The 21,678-nt window shown below is 32.1% G+C and overlaps 1 pseudogene; it reads left to right on the top strand.

The window, feature by feature from the left end:
• The first annotated feature begins 7,561 nt into the window (after positions 1-7,561).
• LOC149002123 (cytochrome P450 714A1-like) lies at positions 7,562-10,403 on the top strand (annotated as a pseudogene).
• The last annotated feature ends 11,275 nt before the right edge of the window (positions 10,404-21,678 follow it).

The following is a 21,678-nucleotide window of genomic DNA, read 5'->3' as shown; positions in this document are numbered from 1 at the left end:
TAAATCAATTTCACATGATTTCTAGCTAGTCTTACTTAACCTCTGATTTATTAGGATGATCTATATGGTTAGTTATATCTATCCTTACACAGATAAAATCATGATTATGTGATTGGAACAAATTAAGCAACCCAACTTTGATTATGGCGGGTACCACCAAAGTAGGAGCTAAACCTAGTTAATGGATTTTTTTGTCTTATAAACACAGCTAAAGTGGTGGCTATGTATAGAGAAGATGCTACTTCTAAGAATAGAACTCATATTTTGACTATTGCCCCATACCATGGATTTCAACAATCCCGATTATTGCATATCCATTCAGAGATACTCTTGTCTGATTTTGTGAATTGTCAGTCCTTGTTACTGAGTCCAATTAAGCCATGGTCGCTAGAATTGGTCTCCCTTTTGTTTCCATTGTCTAATTATCTACTACAGTTTAGGAAGAAGATTATAATTATCTATAACCAGCTGCATGCTTGTGACCTTATGTCTCTTTTGTATATATCTAAGCACTCAAACACTATTTTATCTAATTAATAGAATTACCACTTTTTTTCATTATAAAAAAAGGGGGGACACTCTCAGCATTCAAGTTGATCTTATCGTGACCTATAGCAAAGCTATGCCAAAAAATCTGCACATTGATGGACTTAATGAATAACCCTAAAGCCCACAAACTTTTCACAATGATCCAAAATGTCCCTATAGACGCCCAATGCGTACCAAGTTTGCCAAGATTATCAGCACCACACATAGAAAATTTGACCACCCCTTAACATTAGGAATGCCCTTGGCTATCGCCTCCCAAAGGCCACAGCGAACGCTCAACTGTGTCTACCTATTTTTCTCTAAACATGCAATAACTGCATGAGATAAACTAGTTTTATCAATTTGCAAGATTATATTATTCCGTGTATGTTCACATCCACAAGTCTAGGGTGATCAAGGATAAGATGGGAGAGTGGTTATTATTAATGCTTTATATTCAATCAATAAGAACCTCACTAGTTGATGAACTTATGAATAGAAAATTACAATGAAAAAATGGGACTATTATTTCTCAGCCATATAACCAATTGAACAAGAAAATCAATCATATGGCCGATTAGATAACAAATAATTTGGCTTTCAAATTTTTGATGTGTTGGTAAATCATGATCTAGTCCTAACGCAATATTGTGTTACACTACTATCTTCCCAAATAAATAAGGCTAAGAATATATTTGAAAAAGGTTTGTGCTTATTTCAAATTACATCACTCATAAGTATCTTTTGGACCAAAAAAGGAAGGAATGGCATTCCTCATATCTCTGGAGAGAATGTTACAATGCTTTGCTAGTGCATTCCCCCCTTTTGCCGTATCCCTTTTCTATCACAAGAAATGACAAAAACACAGATAAACAACATTCCTTTTTTTCTTTTTTGGAAGAAGGGAATACATTTCTCTCAAAGTAATAAAAAAGGGGAATGCCATTCATTTTTTGGTAGATGAATGACATTAATCAACCCACGAGCTAAAAAGAGGAGTGCACTATGAAGAAAGGAATGATATTTCTCATACCTCGTTCAATTTTGATTCATTTGTCATGCATCTTACATAACATTAATCAATCCGCATGTCAACTGTACCTATAGGATTTCTTAAAACAACAAAAGAGTAGCATGCTTTAGTAGTTTGCACATGCATTTTTCAGGTATTAGAGTGATGGAATTGGAACACCTTTGAGTATAACAAATTATTTCATTCTAATTCATTGCATAATACATTAAGTATTATTTTTTATTAGTTAACTAGTAAAACACACATGCAAATGCACATGTTTTGTGATGTTCTAATATAAGATTAAATATAATTCTTTTCAAATATTTGGTTATATTTGGAAAACAAACTTATTAATTTATTTAGTGTATATTTTTAAACATAATGTAGCATATTAGAATTTTGGACAACATAAATTAATAAATCCATATATGAAAAACACGGTTGAACATATATTTAGTTTGAGTCAATCACGAATATTCACTTAAAATGATTTTATCCTTGCTGAACGATAAAAAAAAAATCCAACTTATAAAACAAAGGAGATCAACAGTAATTTTATAGAATGTCAATTATTTGACATAATTAAGATTATTAAAATATTAATATAAAATTAAAAATAAAGTGACATTATGGCATTATTCAATCATATATCACAAAGTCAGAAAATTCCTACCAAAAAAAATTAACGGGGATGAAATTTTAGGGTGAACGACTTTTCTTTTTGATAGAAAATACATTTATTAAAGAGGAGAGACCAAGGCTATAGAGCAAATATCCTTAAGCTAGGGAGTGGGGAATGGCTAAACAGTTGTATTTGCGCTCAATCAAGCCTTCTGGACTAGACTATCAACTACCATTTTGCGGTGTCTAGAAACAAATTAAACTTACAATGAGCAAAGTATTAAATTATACGAAGTTATTGAGATAATGGTCTTTTTTTTTTAGGTTGAATAATAGTCCTATTTCAAGGCTTAGAAAATGGAACCAATTAATATTAGTTGTTATAACAAAATTATTAATTATTTATGAATTTTACAAGGAGAAGGAAATAAAGTGGCAAAGATTTATTACATTTCAAATAGAAGAAATTCGAAGAAGAAGAAAATTTTAGAGACCAAAAAGGTTGAGAACATTTCAAGCACCAATTATTTTGAGAAAGGAAATAGAAAGGTGAATGGTTACTTAATAATAGGTGAAGAAATAAGAAATAGTGATGGAAAATGGGGGAAAAGAGAGAGAGTAATGAATTTACTATTTTCTTTTTCAAACATTAAATAAATCAGTAATTTTTATATTTATAAAAAAATATTAAATTTTACTAATAAATTCTTGGAAGGTAGAAGAGAGTTGCTATTTTAAATAGTAAAAAGTTGAAACTCGGAATCCAAATTAATGGAGATCAAATTCAAAATTAATTATAAACTATTTATATAATTTTTTAAAATATAAATTAAATAACTAATGAAAAAAGAGAAATAATTATTGAATGGAACTAATTATCATGATTACATTACAATTATAAACATATTGATTGTACCCCTTTAGTTGATGAGATGAAATGTTAAATCAACCTACAACCAAGAACAAACCCCATATCAATATTAGTATCCAATAGGAAAAAGTTTAATTTTTTCAAGAAGATGACGGAGGCCCTAACGGAAAAAATTACAGATTCATCTTTACTTGATTTCCATATTATATCATGCTCAGTTTAACCATCTTCCCTCTACTGTATTTATCTTCTTCATTTCCCGTGTCATCATTGGATGTTTCTCTAGACTATCATCATAGCCATATGTCTTTAATTTAGTGTAATGTTAGATTAACTGGGATGGAAATGTATAATGTCATATTTTATCGATTGAAGATAAGGGCTAGATTATAGTATTTCATCATGTAACGTTAGGTTGAGATCTTTATTAATTGAAGGTAAGCACAAGATTAGAATATCTCATCATGCATTTCATTTATATGAGTGAATGGGATGGGAAAAATATAACATCAGATTGAATGAGATGGGAAAATGTAACGTAGATTTAATTGGATGGGAAAGTATAATGTTAAATTGGAATCTTTATTGATTGAGGGTAAGCACTAGATTACAGTATTTCAATTTTATTAGCACGTTCTAATATTTTATTAGATTTTCTTATGTTTTATTCTTAGTAGCATAGTGAAAAATTGAATTCTAGAGTGCACGTGCTTGATTTGCATGAAAATTGGGAGTGGATGATCATATTGTGGAGAATTAGAGCATGAGATTCAAGATTATTTTTTTTTTTTTGAGAAAAGATTTAAGACTCTTATCATCCAAACAAGAATAGGCTAGACACCTCACTAATTTAAGTGCATTCTACCAAAAGATGTGCCCCTTACTAACCTGAACCTATTTGGATCTACGATAAACAACAAAGTTATCATTTTTTCATTCTTTCATTCTTAGAGACCACAATAGTTGAAGCTACCCATAAAAACAATCAACTTTGAATGGAAAAAAAATACATTTTCTTCCCCCAAATATACTTACATGTAAGAACTAGTATTGAAGTGTCTTTGTTTCATTTTCCCACTTCTTCCAACTTTTCACATGCAAATTTTTTCAATATGTTCAAAGCGAAGTGAGAAAGAATATACAAAGATAGAATATATGAGCGAGAGAGAGAGAGAGAGAGACAGAGAAAGTTCATCACCTTCAATCTCCCAATTCCGTGGTGGCAATGCACTAAAGGACATGAAAAATAGAAAGACAAAGATGAAGATGTGAAGCTAATGAATTGTATCTAAAGAAACAAAAGAAAATTTTCCCTGCAAAATAGCACTAACCCACTATGAGAATTAAAAAAAAAAAAAGAAGAAAAAAAAGTTCCAAATTATATTTTCTTACCATTTCTACTCATTTATGAGAATTTTTTTTTTTTTTTCTATGTGATCCTCAAAATCTAAGACTCTACATGGATGCCTAGAGTTTTTGATTTTCTTAAACATGCAAATCTTTGAAACCTGTCAACAACAAATAAATAAAATTTGGTAGCATAGCCTTTGGAAAGATACGCAAAGAGTAAATGCTAATTAGCATTTATTATAACTTCAATTTACAATACTAAGATATGTCTAAACTACTTGATTTGATCTTCTCTAGTACTTCATACAGATCTTCCTTCTATGTACGAATCAACCACTGCAAAAAGGTTTTGAAAGTATTATAAAAAACCCATTTCATAGAATAAAATGAAGGACTAAAAGCTTTAATCTTTTTACTTTTCCAATCAAAAGAATTTTTTTGTTCGATAAAAATCAAAATAAGAACCAAAAGAAAACAAACCATAGCAACGTGACAAGACCCAATTTATCATAGGCCCAATGATATTAATATAATGGGCCATACATGGTCTAGCCCAACTTAACTAAAGTAAAAGATACAATAGAGTCTTACTAATGGACCACATCCACCCAGCCCACTTGTTCTGGTCACTCTCATTCTAGAGGGGGAGATTCAGGATCCCACCAACTATGCCATATACTTAACCCACACTCTAGAAAGGAGGGAGATTCTAAAAGAATCTCACCAACTAGGCCACTAGAAATGTCTAGAGCTACTAGAATATTCCTAACCATTAGATTATAGACACTTGTATAGAATCATAACCATTCATTGTATCCTACCTCACCTATAAATAAGGGAGGGACTTATTTATATAAAGCATCAACCAAGTGAGTAATACAAGTTCTCTTTGAGCTCTAAGCTTTCTTCTACTCTCTCTAGCTGGGTTTTAGGCTGACTTAGTACAAATAAGTACTGAGTGCAGGCACAGTTGGCTTAGTCAATAACTAAGGCCGTGACAAACGGCCCATGTTGGACTCTCTTTCAAAGATCAACTAATATAGCTTCCTCCTGCCATATCCTTTCTTCCAGAGATTGATCAAACAAAAATGATGAATAAGCTTGAGAACAAAATTAGTTTTAAATACACAAAAGAACCTTCTCCCCCGCCCCCCCCCCGAAATAAAAAAAATAAAGGAAGAGGGACACACACTTACAAGGTTTGGAATTAGATCATTTACCTCCACTACTCGCGTGCCTCCAATATTTCCTCTCACAGCCCACCTAACATAGACCACTCTAGCCCACCTATGTCAGGTGGGCTGTGAGAAGGAAATTTTGGGGGCATGGAAGCAATGAGGCTAGAGGATTTGGGCTTCAAGGTTTGCTCTTATCGAGCAAGGCAGTGGTGGGTGTCTTACTCATATGAATGAGAATGAATAATTAGAAGATGCAAATTAGGTGGAGAGGATCTCTAGTAAGTAAGGAAAGATTTCTCATGCAGAGTAAAGAAAAAATATTGACTTACTATTAAAGATCAAAAAAGATACAAATAAGAAGATAGTAATTGAATATTTGAAAAGGAACGAGTTGGTGGGTAGGCATCTCCCATTAAAGAATAATCTTGTGTATTCTTCTTATAATCAAGGGAAATCTTGATAAAAATTGGATCCAAACAAAATAATTCTAATGGATGAATCGATTTAATGGTTAGACCAAACAAACAAAAAAATCAATTCAATGAATAATAGTAAACATTTACTAGTGAAACACCAAAAGGAAGTAAAATGTGAATTTACATTAGCCCTGAATGATACGTTTATACTTTACACTCATTAATATCTTGAATTGAATAACTAGAAGATAATTGTGTCAAAATTCTTGATCCCTTGTACAAATGACAAATCATAACTAGAAATAAATTTTTTTTTTATTTGTGGGTAGCAAGTAAAGATAAACGGTTATGGCTAACGTGGAAAGGGAATTCCAAGGATTTTATTTTTTTGTAACATTATTAAAGGATAGTTTTTGTGTTTTTTTATGTTAAACTGATTCATATTGTGTTCCTTCAAAAATGAATCAATAAGAAAGATTGAAAGGAAAAACAACTTTTTTGTATCACTAGTAAAGATGCACTTGCACTTGCACTTGCACTTGCACTGTATGGAGTGTCAAATCAACCTACAACAAAAAACAAACTCCATATCAATATTAGTGTCCAATAGGAAAATGTTCAAATTTTTCACAAAGAGGGCATAAGTCCTAAGGACAAAAATTACAGATTCATCTTTACTTGATTTCCACATTATACCATACTTAGTTTAATCATCTTCTTTTTACTATGTTCATCATCTTCCCTCTACTCTATTCATCTTCTTCATTTCCAATATCGTCATGGGATGTTGCTCTTGGCTCTCATCATAATCGCATGTTTTTAATTTACTATAATGTTTGATTAAATGGATGGAAAAGTGTAATGTTAGATTTGAATGTTTATTAATTGAAGGTAAATGATAAATTAAAGTAGTTCATCATGTAATATTATATTGGGATATTTATTGATTGAGGGTAAGCGCAAGAATATAATATTTCATCACGTGTTTTATTTACATGAGTGAATAGGATTTAATGAGTGAATAGAACGAAAAAAATGTGATGTCAGATTGAATGGGATGAGAAAATGTAACGTTAGATTGAATGGGATGGAAAAGTGTAACGTTAGATTGGGGTATTTATTAATTGAGTGAGTATTGGACAACAATATCTCATCATGTATTTTTATTTATATATATGAATAAATGAGAATTAATGAGTGAATGGGATGAGAATTTACACTTTTTGGATGGATTTTAGATGTAACAATTCTAAATAGATAGGGGATTTATAGGCAAGTGAAATGTAGCCATCTTCACTAAGTTTGTGCTTTTATAATAGTAGTAATATGATAATAAGATAGTTAAAAAAAAACAAAGGAAAATAGTTGAGTTGATAAAGGATCATTGTCTAGTGAAGAATGAGGTTTTGATTTAAACAATTCAACCATTGAAGAACTCACACATGATTCTTCGTTAAACTTGATATAAGTTGATCCATATGGTTGTGGGGTCAATATGAATTTGTAGAAATAGTTGTGAAAAAGGCATGGACACTCATTGGGTAATGTGTTTTTAATTTTTTTCTTCTTGGGGGAGTAGCGGATGGTGGGGCTAATGTTGGAGTTTGGGCTAACACTGAGAGAGAAATGTGAGAAACAAATTGAATCTAAAGGAGGAATTTTAGAGATAAAAATTGATGAAGATTTAAGAGATTTTTCTGCTACTGTTATTGCCAAAACTTGTTTTGGGAGTTCTTATTCTCAAGGCAAAAACATCTTCTTTAAGATCGAGTTCTTGAGAAAATATTATCTGAGAGAGGCTTCTTGCATAAAGGAGCAGCTTTGAGGTACTTATTTACCACTCTGTAACCATTTTATAAATTATATAAGTTCTATCCTTCCCATTTTTGTTGGTGTAATAAGGGTCTCAAGAGGAAGAATGAAATGAAGGGTCTTTTTGGTAATCTCATTCTCAGGTGCTTACATTTTTTCTTCTTTTTGATGTGTTGGTATCTATTTTAAATTATATTTTTATTTTAAAAGAATAGAAAAACTTCCAAAATTCAAAATAGACTTTTTCTCTATTAAGGATTGTGTATTTTAGGTCAATAGCTTATTCTATTCATTTTTGCACGTTAAAATCTAAATGAAAGTCAAGGCTATGATAGTAAATATGGATTTTTTTTTTATGAAAACTTTATTATTTCTCTACTTTCTCACTCCCAAACCAAGCCCTAATGATCTATTCTCAATTTTTATTTTGATATTTAAACATATTTTTCATTTCATAAATTATTTTAGACAAAAGTTACCAAACAATTTTCACTTTTGACAATAGATGAATTCTTGTATTTCTCTCTTTTAAGTAAGCAAATAGAGAATGAGAATTGACATAAAAAAGGCCCAAAATCTTCCAACGCAGGTCCTTGTATAAAAACCATTTTGGTATGGCCTAAACATTTGGAAAGACGGAATCCATGGTAGAAATTATTTAGGAAGTAATTTTAAAACAAAGCTAGCTTTGATGTTGCTTTTGAATAGTGCTTATTTGTTTTTGAAGTCTTCCAAGCAAGAGTACTGATAAAGACATACAGAAGCTAGAAAAAGAGATTGAAGCATTGATATTGAAGACAGTAAAGGAGAGGGAAGAGAAGACCTCAGCTAACAAAAGCTTAGAGAAGGATTTGTTACAAATGATCCTACAGGGAGCTATGAGTGATAAGTTTAGCAGACAAGCATCAAATCGATTCATAGTAGATAGATGTACCAACATCTACTTTGCTGGTCATGAAACAACAGCAGTAGTTTCTACATGGTGCTTGATGTTATTAGGTTTATTTCCTGAGTGGCAAGACCGCGTTCGTCAAGAAGTTTTCCAGGTTTGTGGAGCTGGATTGCCAGATGCTGAGGCCTTACGCAAGTTGAAAATGGTACGTACAAATTACATGGGCTTTGATTTGGTATGATTTTTATTTCAATTTTACGGGGTGGTTTCTATTTCTAAAATTGTTTAGTTTGATATTTACACCTTAATTTCATGTGACATAAAAAGAGTTCTCTTCTTCTCCTAAGATCTAATTACCACCATTTCAATTCTTTTAATAGTCATCAACATCAATCGCCTCCTTGACATTTTGAATTCTGAAATGATAAAATTGATAATGGAGGAATATTTATCATAAGGGGAGTGTAAAACCTATGTCAAAGGTGGGTGGGGTTATGGCCTTATGGGGAAAGAAGTGCCAACTCTTCTTAAGAAAGGTAGAAATGAGATGGAATGGAATCCTCTTCCTTGACTGATAGAGGTTTATGTTTTCTTCATATTTTTTCACCACACATCAGGAAGGGGATCCATATTTAAATTCTGGAAAAGGAAGAAAAATAAGAGGTGGACCATGTACTAATGTGTGGTGAAGAAGTGTTGGGGAAGCATAAACCTCTATCCATCAGGGTAGATGATCCAAACTCAGTAGAAATGCCTATCATGTCGATGCTTCTACATGTGGTCCCATTACCTCGCCCGCATGGAAGTGACGCTCCATCCCACAGAAATCTCTTGATCTTCCCCGTATATAATCATAAGAGGTAGTTCTCTTTTGACCCCACCCCTTCTCCAACTACCTAGTGCTCCTTCCTGACTAGGTGTTTCTTCTTTCCTCAAAAGCTTGCTAGCCCCTTCTTATCTTGCTCCCCTTCCTCCTCTAGTTATGGACAATCTGTTGTGAAACTTAGATATAAACAACTTGTTGCAAAACCCCTATCCTTGTCTATGCTTCTAATCACGATGGTTGCAGGAAACCATGCTAGTAAAATCGCTTTCAAGTTGATAGGAACTTTAGTATTGATTTCAAACCTCCAAAGAAAAAGAAGAAAAATAATAGGGCAAAAAATTAAGGCTTGTTGGTGCCAGTGTTTATGGGTTACTTTCTTTCTTTGTCCATCATTTTAGCTTTTAACTTTGTTCTTGGGTTTGATAGTAACAAAATGTCCAATTGATGATTAAGCTTTACGTTTGTAGATGGAGATGGTGATTCAAGAAACCTTACGACTCTATCCTCCTCGGTGCATTCATTTCAAGAGAGACATTGAAAGACACAAAGCTAGGAGATCTCATTGTTCCAAAAGGCATAAGGTTGTGGACTCTAATACCCACACTACACAAAGATCCAGATAGTTGGGGACCAGATGCAAACGAGTTCAACTCTAACAGGTTTAAAAATGGAGTCTCTGAAGCTTGCAAGTATCCTCAAACTTATGTGCCATTTGGAGTTGGGCCAAGGCTGTGTCTGAGCAAGAACTTTGCACTAACAGAATTAAAGGTTCTACTTTCACTTATGGTTTCCAAATTCTCTTTCTCTATTTCTCCAAAATACCAACACTACCCTAAATTTGTGATGATTGTGGAGCTTAAGTATGGAGTTGATCTCATGGTAAAGAAAATATAGAGTAAGAAGTCATAGGTAGACAATGTTGGGCTTATAGACTTTCACTTCTTTCTTTTTTTTGTAAGATCTTAAAGGACTTTTTATATGTTGCCCTACATGGGTTTTCATTACTGTTTGGAACAAAATAAAGCATTAAATTAAAATATAAATTAAATCACTAATGAAAAAAGAGAAATAAGAGAAATAATTATTGAATGGAACTAGTTATCATGATTACATTACAATTATAAACATATTAATTATACTCATTTAGTTGATGAGATGAAGTGTTAAATCAACCTACAACCAAGAACAAACCCTATATCAATATTATTATCCAATAGGAAAAAGTTCAATTTTTTCAAGAAGATGACGGAGGCCCTAACGGCAAAAATTACAGATTTATCTTTACTTGATTTCCATATTATATCATGCCCAATTTAACCATCTTCCCTCTATTGTATTCATCTTCTTCATTTCCCGTGTCATCATTGGATGTTGCTCTAGGCTATCATCATAATCATATGTCTTTAATTTAGTGTAATGTCAAATTATATGGGATGGAAATGTGTAATATCATATTTTATCGATTGAGGGTAAGGGCTAGATTATAGTATTTCATCATGTAACGTTAGATTGAAATCTTTATTGATTGAAAGTAATAGCGCAAGATTAGAATATTCTCATCATCCATTTCATTTACATGAGTGAATGGGATGGGAAAAATATAACACCAGATTGAATAAATGAGAAAATGTAACGTTAGATTTAATTGGATGGGAAAGTATAACACTAAATTGGAATCTTTATTGATTGAGGGTAAGCACTAGTTATAGTATTTCAATTTTATTAGCATATTATAGTATTTTATTATGATTTTCTTATGTTTTATTCTTATTAGCATAGTGAAAATTTGAATTTCAGAGTGCACGTGCTTGATTTGCATGAAAATTGGGAGTGAATTGATCATATTGTGGAGAATTAGAGCATGAGATTCAAATTGTTGTTTTCTTTTTTTCTTTTTTTTTTTTTTTTTTGTAGAAAAGATTTAGGATTATTACCATCCAAACAAGAATTCGCTACACCTCACCAATTTAAGTGCCTTCTACCAAAAGATGTGCCATTTGCTAACCTAAACCTGTCTGGATCTGCAATAAACAATAAATTTATCATTTTTTTATTTTTTCATTCTTAAAGACTACAATAGTTGAAGCTACCCATAAAAAACAATCAACTTTGAATGGAAAAAAATGCATTTTCTTCCCCCAAATATACTTACCATGTAATAACTAATATTGAAGTGTCTTTGTTTCATTTTCCTACTTCTTCTAGCTTTTCACATGCAAATTTTCTTCAATATGTTCAAGGCGAAGTGAGAAAGAAGATATAGAGATAAAATATATGAGCGAGAGAGTGAGAGAGAGAGAGACAGAGAGAGTTCATCACCTTCAATCTCCCAATTCCATGGTGGCAATGCACTAGAGGACATGAAAAACGGGAAGACAAAGATGAAGATGTGAAGCTAATGAATTGTATCTAAAGAAACAAAAGAAATTTTTCCCTTTAAAATAGCACTAACCCACTATGAGAATTAAAATTAAAAAGAAAAAAGAAAAAAAGTTCCAAATTATATTTTCTTACCATTTCTACTCATTTATAAGAGGTCTTCTATTTTTATTTTATTTTATTTTATTTTTTGTGTGACCCTCAAAATTTGAGACTCTTCATGGATGCCTAGAATTTTCGACTTTCTTAGACATGCAAATTCTTTGAAATCAGCATTTGCACAACTGTCATCAACAAATAAACAAAATTTGGCAACATAGCCTTTGGAAAGATACGCAAAGAATAAATGCTAATTATCATTTATTATAACTTCAATTTACAATACTAAGATATGTCTAAACTACTTGATTTGATCTTCTCTAGTCCTTCATACAGATCTTCCTTCTATGTACGAATCAACCACTGCAAAAAGGTTTTGAAAGTATTATAAAAAACTCCATTTCATAGAATAAAATGGAGGACTAAAAGCTTTAATCTTGTTACTTTTTCAATCAAATGATTTTTTTTTTTGTTCCATAAAAATCAAAATAAGAACCAAAAGAAAACAAACCATAACAACGGCCCATGTTGGACTCTCTTTCAGAGATCGACTAATATAGCTTCCTCCTGCGATATCCTTTCTTCCAGAGATTGACCAAACAAAAATGATGAATAAACTTGAAAACGAAGTTAGTTTTAAATACACAAATGAACCTTCTCCCCCCCCCCCCCCCTCCCAAAAAAAAAAAAAAAAAAAGAAGAGGGACCCACACTTACAGAATTTGAAATTCAAATCATCTACCTCCACTACTCCCGTGCCTCCAAAATTTCCTCTCACAACCCACCTAACATAGACCACCCTAGGCCACCTATGTCAAGTGGGTTGTGAGAAGGAAATTTTGGGGGCACAGAGGCAATGGGGTTAGAAGATTTAGGCTTCAAGGTTTGCTCTTATCAAAGCAAGGCAGTGTGGGTGTCTTACTCATATGAATGAGAATGAATAATTGGAAGATGCAAGTTAGGTGGAGAGGATCTCGTAAGTAAGGGAAGATTTCTCATTCAGAGTAAAGAAAAAATTATTGACTTGCTATTAAATATAAAAAATATACAAATAAGAAGTTAGCAATTGAATATTTGAAAATGAACGAGTTGGTGAGTGGACATCTTCCATTAAAGAAAAATCTTGTGTATTCTTCTTATAATCAAGGGAAATCTTGATAAAAATGGGATCTTAAAAAAAGAATTATAACAGATGAATCAATTTAATGGTTAGACCAAAAAAAAAATCAATTTAATGGATAATAGTAAACATTTACTAGTGAAACACCAAAAAAAGTAAAATATGGATTTGTATTAGCCCTAGATGATACTTTTATGCTTTACACTTATTCATATCTTGAATTGAATAATTAGAAACATATTTGTATTAAAATTCTTGATCCCTTGTACAAATGACAAATCATAACTAGAAATAATTTTTTTTTATTATTTGTGGGTAGCAAATAAATATAAATGGTTATGATTAACGTGGAAAGGGAATTTCAAAGATTTTATTCTTTTGTAACATTATTGAAGGATAATTTTGATTTTTTTTTTTTATATTAAACTAGTTCATTATTGTGTTCCTTTAAGAATGAATCGTTAAGAAAAATTGAATGGAAAAACAATTTTTTTGTATTACTAGTAAAGGCACACTTGCACTTGCATGTGTGGAGTGTCAAATCAACCTACAAAAAAAAAAAAAAAACTCCATATCAATATTAGTGTCCAATAGGAAAATGTTCGAATTTTTCACAAAGATGGCATAATTTCTAAGGACAAAAATTACAGATTCATCTCTACATGATTTCCACATTATATCATACTTAGTTTAACCATCTTGTTTTTACTGTGTTCATCATATTTCCTCTACTACATGTATGTTCATCTTCTTTATTTCATGTATCGTCATGGAATGTTGCTCTAGGCTCTCATCATAATCGTATGTTTTAATTTATTGTAATGTTAGATTTAATGGATGGAAAAGTACAATGTTAGACTGAAATATTTATTAATTGAGGGTAAATGATAAATTAAAGTATTTCATCATGTAATATTATATTGGGATATTTATTGATTGAGGGTAAGCGCAAGAATATAATATTTCATCATGTGTTTTATTTACATGAGTGAATAGGACAAAAAAAAATGTGATGTCATATTGAATGGGATGGGAAAATGTAACATTAGATAGAATATGATGGAAAAATGTAACATTAGATAGAATATGATGGAAAAATGTAACATTAGATTGGGGTATTTATTGATTAAGGGTGAGTATTGGATTACAGTATCTCATCATATGTTTTTATTTATATGAATAAATGAGAATTAATAAGTGACTGGATGAGAATTTATACTTTTTGGATGGATTTTAAATGTAACAATTCTAAATAGATAGGGGATTTATAGGCAAGTGAAATGTAGTCATCTTCACTAAGTTCTTGCTTTTATAATAGTAGTAATATGATAATATGATGGTAAAAAAAAACAAGGAAAATAGTTGAGTTGACAAAGGACCATTGTTTAGTGAAGAATGAGGTTTTGATTAAAATAATTCAACAATTAAAGAACTCAAACAAGGTCTTTAATGTTTTTCACTGTTTTTAGTGAAAGTTGAACGATTCTTCGTTAAACTTGATATGACTTGATCCATATGGTTGTGGGGTCAATATGAATTTGTAAAAATAGTTGTGCAAAAGGCATGGACACTGCCAAAGGTGGTATGTTAAAGCGGTTAAAGATCCAACTTCCCTAGGGGAGGTCTTGGGTTTGCACACACTTGGCGGCATTAATATAAAAAAACTCACTTGAGGATGTAAATCGTGGTGCGCGCAAGCTGGCCCGGATGAACCTCATATCCAAAAAAAAAAGGCATGAACACCCATTTTAACAAACAAAAAAAAAATTCAAAATATGGTTAAAAAATGTGCAAGCATGGATTACAACATCATAAACTACTTCATCATATTAATTGATAAGAGATTATCCACTTGTTATTGCATACCTGAAGTCTTATTTTTTTTTTCATCCTCGTGTCACCAAATTTAATTATAGAGAGCTTATTTTTTGAGTAGTAATAACCATAGGATGATTGAGGAACTATATACCATGAACAAAAATAGGGTTTAACTTAAGGAGAATTTGAGTAACTTTAACACATAAGGGTATTTGAGTCATATTAGGAAAAAAATGAACTCTAATCATTAAATGAAAATTGTCATTAATAGTGCCTAACAAAGTAAACCTATTTGTAGGGTTTGCACAATAAGGGGTGTCACAAGTTTCATGGTAAAGGGGGGTGCATATAATAAATTCTAATTATAGAAAAAGATGTTGAGTATCAAGGTTGCAATAGGGTTTGTTTGGGTCAAACATTTAAGACCCTGACCATAAATACCTAAGTTTGGCCCTGACTTTGATCCTACATGGCTAAGTCAAGTTAGACACTTAACCTTGACCCTAGCCTTAACCCTAGCCTTAACCCTTATCGCATAATAATAAAACAATGCATAATTCCATATTATTGTGTTATTGTTATATTTAAAAAATAAATAAAATCCTACAAGGTGATAGGATTGTATCAAGTTAACTAGTTAAACTTTCAACCTTGACTTTAATCAAGGCCACCCTAATCCAATTCAAATCCACCTTAGGACATTTGAACCCATACCCCATTCAAGCTTAAGTATATGTTTGGGCCGTCAGAGCCAAACTTGTACCTCTATTGAGTAGGCTTGAGTGTAATAGAGTGCAAGTTTGGTTATGATGGCTTGAACCCTTCTTGTTCTGCTATAAGCTTGAATAAGGTTATACTCGATTATTCTACTCCTGAGTCCTGAGGGCAACAAATGGTTAGATTAAAATTGGGTGTTAACCCATATCATTCAAATCTTACCTAAACCTATAGGATGCTTTGGCGAATATAAGGGAACCATATGGAGCTATGAATTGTTTTATTGTTTTATGGTCAAGATAACGGCTAGGACTGACCATTAATAGTGAAACAAGGTTAGGATTAATTAGTAGATCACCCAAATAAGATGCATGTTGAATAGGCTTGGCCAATCAAGATTCAAGATCAGAGTTTTATGACAACAAAGGTTCCAACGTGAAATCTAAGCTATGATATTTAGAGCTAGATTTTTATAAGCTTGACAAAAAAAAAAAGGTAAATAAATAAAAAGCTGGACCAAACCCGACACTATTGTAACCTTGCTTTGGTGGACTTACTTCTATTTAAAATAAACTTTACAAAATAAAATCTATAATAAGGTAGAAAGTTTTTTTTTCCTAAAGGGCTATTCCATATACTACCAAAGAGAATCGAATCATATTCTATTCACTAAGAGGCATTGGTCATTACCAACAAGCCAACTCTTCGGTAAAAATTTGTTTACAACTTTGCAAGATGAACATGTTATTTTTATTTATGTAATAAAATAAAAGGAGTGCATGTTCAAAAAGAGAGAAAAATAAATAAATACTTTTGCATAACTTTCATAAATTTGTTCACCTGTAATCTTGCCTTCTTTTGTATGCTCTATTTTTCCATATGAGACAATAACATTTTTTCACTGAACTTACAAAACTATTTTAAGAAGATCGTCTCTCCACTTTAGAGGACATTTTTTAGATTATGCATATCAAATCTATTTCCCATTATATAATTTACTATGTTGTCTAGTAACCAAAGATTACTCTTTAAAGCCCATAATCTATTTTGATATATTACTTATGATTAAACTAAAAATATAAATTATGCAAAAAAAAAGAATCCAATTTAATTATCCAACTCTTATTCAGTTCAAATTGCATAACCAAATTGCCATTTTAATGAGTTTATCTATTAAGTTATATGTGTTGGTTCTGATAATTTACATGCACTTTTCAATTTGTATGGTTTCTAGTTTTTTTGGAATTGAGGAGGTTCACTCAGGCTAGCTTTTGCATATCTTGACTACATCCTCAAGGGTTAGCTTTTAAATGTAATTAAAAATAAAATAGGGCTTTGCCCCTATCCCCGAGAAGATTCAAACTTTGATCTCCTTCTTGGAGGTGTTGGTTTTTTACCCACTAAGCCACGCCCTTGAAGATTTATCATTATATATTATTGTGAATAATATATTTTTTTCTCTTTGCATTTCCCCCCTTCTTTTAATCGTTCTGTTGTTCACGTTCTTCCAAACGCTTGGGGAGACTTACCTCTTTAACTAATGAAACTTCTAAATATACTTTGATTTAGATTTGATGGTGCACCTTCTATTAATACTTGTACATTCTCTTGTGGAGGAACGAGGGCAGGGGGGAGGAAGTTTTTTTTTTTTTTTCTCTTTTTTAATTTCTTCTAGTAAATTTTCAAATCTTGTAGCTAAAAACTGAAAATTTCAGTAAATAAAATAGTTAAAGCTAGGAGACTTAGACAACAACAATGAAATATCAACCATAAATAGAGGTGATACATTCTACCATGACATAGAGAAAGAGAGACAACGTACTCCCTTAGCAAGGAAATCTGTAAAGGCATCACAAGTCCTAGGAAAAAAATTAAAATGAACAAAACTAAAGTTTGCCAAAATCTTCAAAATATCATAAATTAAACCAATTCTCATTCAATCTAAAGAAGAGCTAAAACCGTGAAGTGCAAGAATGGCTGGCAAGCAAATAAAGCAATCCAAATTAACTTGGAGATTGGAAACCCCTAATAGACCTACCAAGAGGCAAGCCATCCCTCATAGCTTGGAGCTTTAAAACTAAGGCCGAGCAACCAAAGCTATCTTTGCATTGTACATCAGTGAACGTCTCATTTGTGTCCCATAAGATACAGCTCCTTCCTCCCTTGTTTGTATTGCTTTCCCATTAGCTATCTATGAACACTTGGAAGTAGGACCCATCCTCCTTAAGGTTTGCAATGGCATTTGGCTGATTCTTTCTAATACATATGAATCATTCAAAAGATTATGAATATCTACACATAAAGAGGATAAATAAACCATAATATATAGGACAAAACCATCAATACCATGAAAGATTTTCGAATTCTTGGTGTTCCAAATACACCAAATCAATATACTCCAAATATGGTTTACCTTATCCATGTTACCACAACTTTTATATTTTGTTTAGATAAATTCCATCCAACTATGTAAGTGGCATACCTCGAAATTCAGCCTTGTCAATATGCAAAGAGATGTTAGGAACATTTCCCTTTGCACGAAGACAAAAATAATAATAATAATAATAAGACTTGACTGACACTTTCATTACCACAATCACAAATCAAACACTATGGAGCTAGAGTAGTTTTCCTAACAAATAAAGAACTATCTATTGCAATGGCTTCTTTTGACGTTCTCTAAGAAAGTGTTTGATTTTAGGGAGGATGGAGATATACCAAATTTAATTATAATAAATAAAATATGAGGAGGATGAAGCAATATTACATTGTGCATTTGCCATTGCTAAGCATTGATAACGAACAAATTTGACTGTAAACATACCATTCTCATTCTCATACCAAATCCAATTATCATGTGAGTCTATAGAAAGAAGTGGAATGGCAAGGATGGCTTCAACTTCAAGGGGGGTGAAGAGTGATTAGAGCAAAGGGATGTCCCATTGTGAGTCTTGCCACTTGATCAGATCATGCTTCCATGTGGGGGGGCTATGACTAACGGGAGGGCTGCTAATATCTTTCAACGATAAGGATAGTAACCAAGGGTCACTTTATATATTTATATTAGCCTCATTCTTTACTTGTCTAGCTAACCAAACTCTATTTAAAGATATCTCTATTGGTGAGTATATTACTTCACCCCCAAGAACAGTATGAATGATCTTTACATTCTAAAAAGGGGGTATCATTTATATACTTAGCATGTATCACTTGAGCCCCAAGCCAAGGAATCTGAATTTGTTAACAGTCTCCATCTTTGCTTTCTTCGCAATGCCTTATTAAAACAATGGACATCATTTAGCAAGCTACCCTCCCTCTTTCCCTTACACAATATTTTTTTGTTTGATCCAAAATATGTTTTTCCAATCATCATCCTTCCACTAGAACTGACAAATTTCTTGGTTCATATGCTGATACAATTCATTGAGAATAAGAAAACAAGACATGACATAGATTGGGAAAGCAAAAGCCACAATTTAGATCAGAATTTCCTTGCTAGCCGGCTAGAGATAGCAGTTTCCCTTTCCAACCTAATAATTTAGAGGTTAACCGATCTAAAACAAAAGAGATATGTGCTTTGGACTACAAATAGATGATGGAAGTCCTAAGTATGTACTAAGGGATTGAACCTCTTTGATATCCAAAGTGAAAACAATATCACTCCTTAGAGCTTGGGGAGTCTTGGAGCTAAACAAAATAACAAATTTATTTGGATTAATGTGTAGCCCTAATACCAATTCAAATCTTATAAATGAATGTTAATATGGGAGGCATTTGGAATTAAGATAGGGGAAAACAACATACAATCATCTACAAAGAATAAATGATTAAGCTTAGGGCCACCACGGGCTAATACCTAGGAGATTGGGGATTTTTTGTTTGAAGTGAGCCTTTGGTAGAGAGTCTCATGGCACATGATGAAAATGTAATGGCTCAAAGGGCTACCTTGCTAAATCCTCTATATGACACATTTTTTTAGAGAGAGAGCTCCATTAATTTTGATATTGTATTCCACGGTGGTTATGCACTACATGACCCACTAATCAGCATACCCCAAATGATTGACCAAAAAATCATACTACCAAATATTTTTCTTTTCTCATATAAGTTCAATTATAATAATTCATCAATTTAATATACAAACCAGAAAAGATTAAAAAAATGTAATAAAGTTTAAAATTATAATTATTTTTTTAAAGATTTTATAGTAGAAGACATTTTCAAAGTTACAAGACATATATAAATCTTATAAAAAAAAATAATAAGATACTCAAGCCCCAAATAAGCTGAATTGAGTATTAGTTTGAGACAAAACTTGTACATCAAAAAGAATTCTTTTGAAATGCCAAGACTTCCTGAGTTGGACCGGAAGAATTACTTTTAATATCCAAGTTTTGATTCGAGCTAATGACTGAGTCAAAATGCATCATATCCTTAGAGATGTTAACTATGCTACAAACCAGATATCCGACGTTCCTTTATTCCATCATGAAGTCTTCACATTCTTTTAAAATCACTCCAATGAATTCTTCCTCCTGAAAGATGCTTCATGGTGATTTATATCATATAGGCATCTATTGAACTAATACAAAATTTTCTTTTGATAAAGAATACAATATTCAATACTTTTTTTTGATAGAAAATATTCAACATATATTACAAAATCAAAACACCAAGAATTGTTCGGATGAAGAAATCAAGAAAAAGAAAGATTTCAAAATTTTTCTCCTTTTGACAAAAAAAAATAAAAATTCAAAGATTACAATAAAACATTTGTTGATCAAATTTCAACCCTAATAGGTCTCTGCTGCCGTTTAACCTGGCCCCACATCTATTTGAATTCTCAATTTGACTTCCTATTCAAGAACGTGGCATTACATCATTGGTCAATCTCCAACACTGCCGGTGCTATGTTGACCTAAATTTTAAAAATTTGGTCGTCCCAAGAGTCGTCCAGTCCATGATTTCAAGTTCATAAACGTACCACGTACATGGGCCCCACCATAAGAATTGCAAAGAGATAATACGTGGCACCTGTCCTACGTCACGCTTTCATTCCCTTGGCGCGTAGGTCCACCGTACGTCGAATTACACCGTTAGATTTAACGGCGATACGACAAATAGTTTCTCTTCCGTGGACATTGGACGGATTTAGACGTGAGTGCACGTGCAAATGCTCTGCTCAGGTTCATGTCGTTTGTGTCCGATACTCCGACTTTCACTCTTATTAAAACGAGAAGTCGAGATTCGAGCGAGAGCGAGAGCGAGAGCTTCGCCTGAGAATTTTTAGTAATATTTAAACGCTAAATTGTGGCTGAACAGATGTGTAGATTGATTTTACAGAACATTCGTTGAGATCTTACCGTTAAATTTTTTTTTTTTTTTTGCATAAACTCGAGCAATTACCACCCCCTTGGAAAGAAGGTTTTTTTAGGATTCTTTGGTGATGACGGTGTTTCAGGTGTATTCTTGAATCTTGATTCGATTTGAACAAATTTAATGGCAGGTTTTGAAAGCTTGAATTGAAGATTCTCTGTTGATTTCATATCTTTTGAAAACCAACCCTTATCCGATGTTAGTAAAAAAGATCGTCGCCTTTTTAGGAGAGAAGAAAATTGAATTCTCCACAACAATAAGTTTAAGCGGAAGGGTCGAAGGCTCTTTTTTTTAATTATAATTTAATGTCAAAAATATTTAAAACTGGTGATAGAAGGTTAACAAAACTAACCCATAAATAAAAGAAAAAAATAAAAAATATTGTTCAACGATTCAGATTTAGTTTACAAAATCTGATGGTAGATATTTAGAACGTTCAGTTAAGAGATTCACATGTCTGTTCAGCTACCACAATCTCATATTTAAACGGATCCAGTGAAAAAGTAAACTTTACTTTTTTTTGGCTTTTACCTTAATCCTCATAAATAGTTAAATACATATGGCTTCTAGCAAAAGGACACTCTTTTGAGGTAAACTACAAGAATGCCATTCTGTTGGTAGATTTGAGATTGTTGATTTAACCTTCAATCAACTTCTCAA

Source organism: Hakea prostrata, chromosome 10, assembly GCF_041222555.1.
Source record: "Hakea prostrata isolate BN-2017 chromosome 10, UWA_Hpros_2, whole genome shotgun sequence".
Taxonomy (NCBI): domain Eukaryota; kingdom Viridiplantae; phylum Streptophyta; class Magnoliopsida; order Proteales; family Proteaceae; genus Hakea; species Hakea prostrata.
This window is presented reverse-complemented; position numbering and strand designations above follow the sequence as displayed.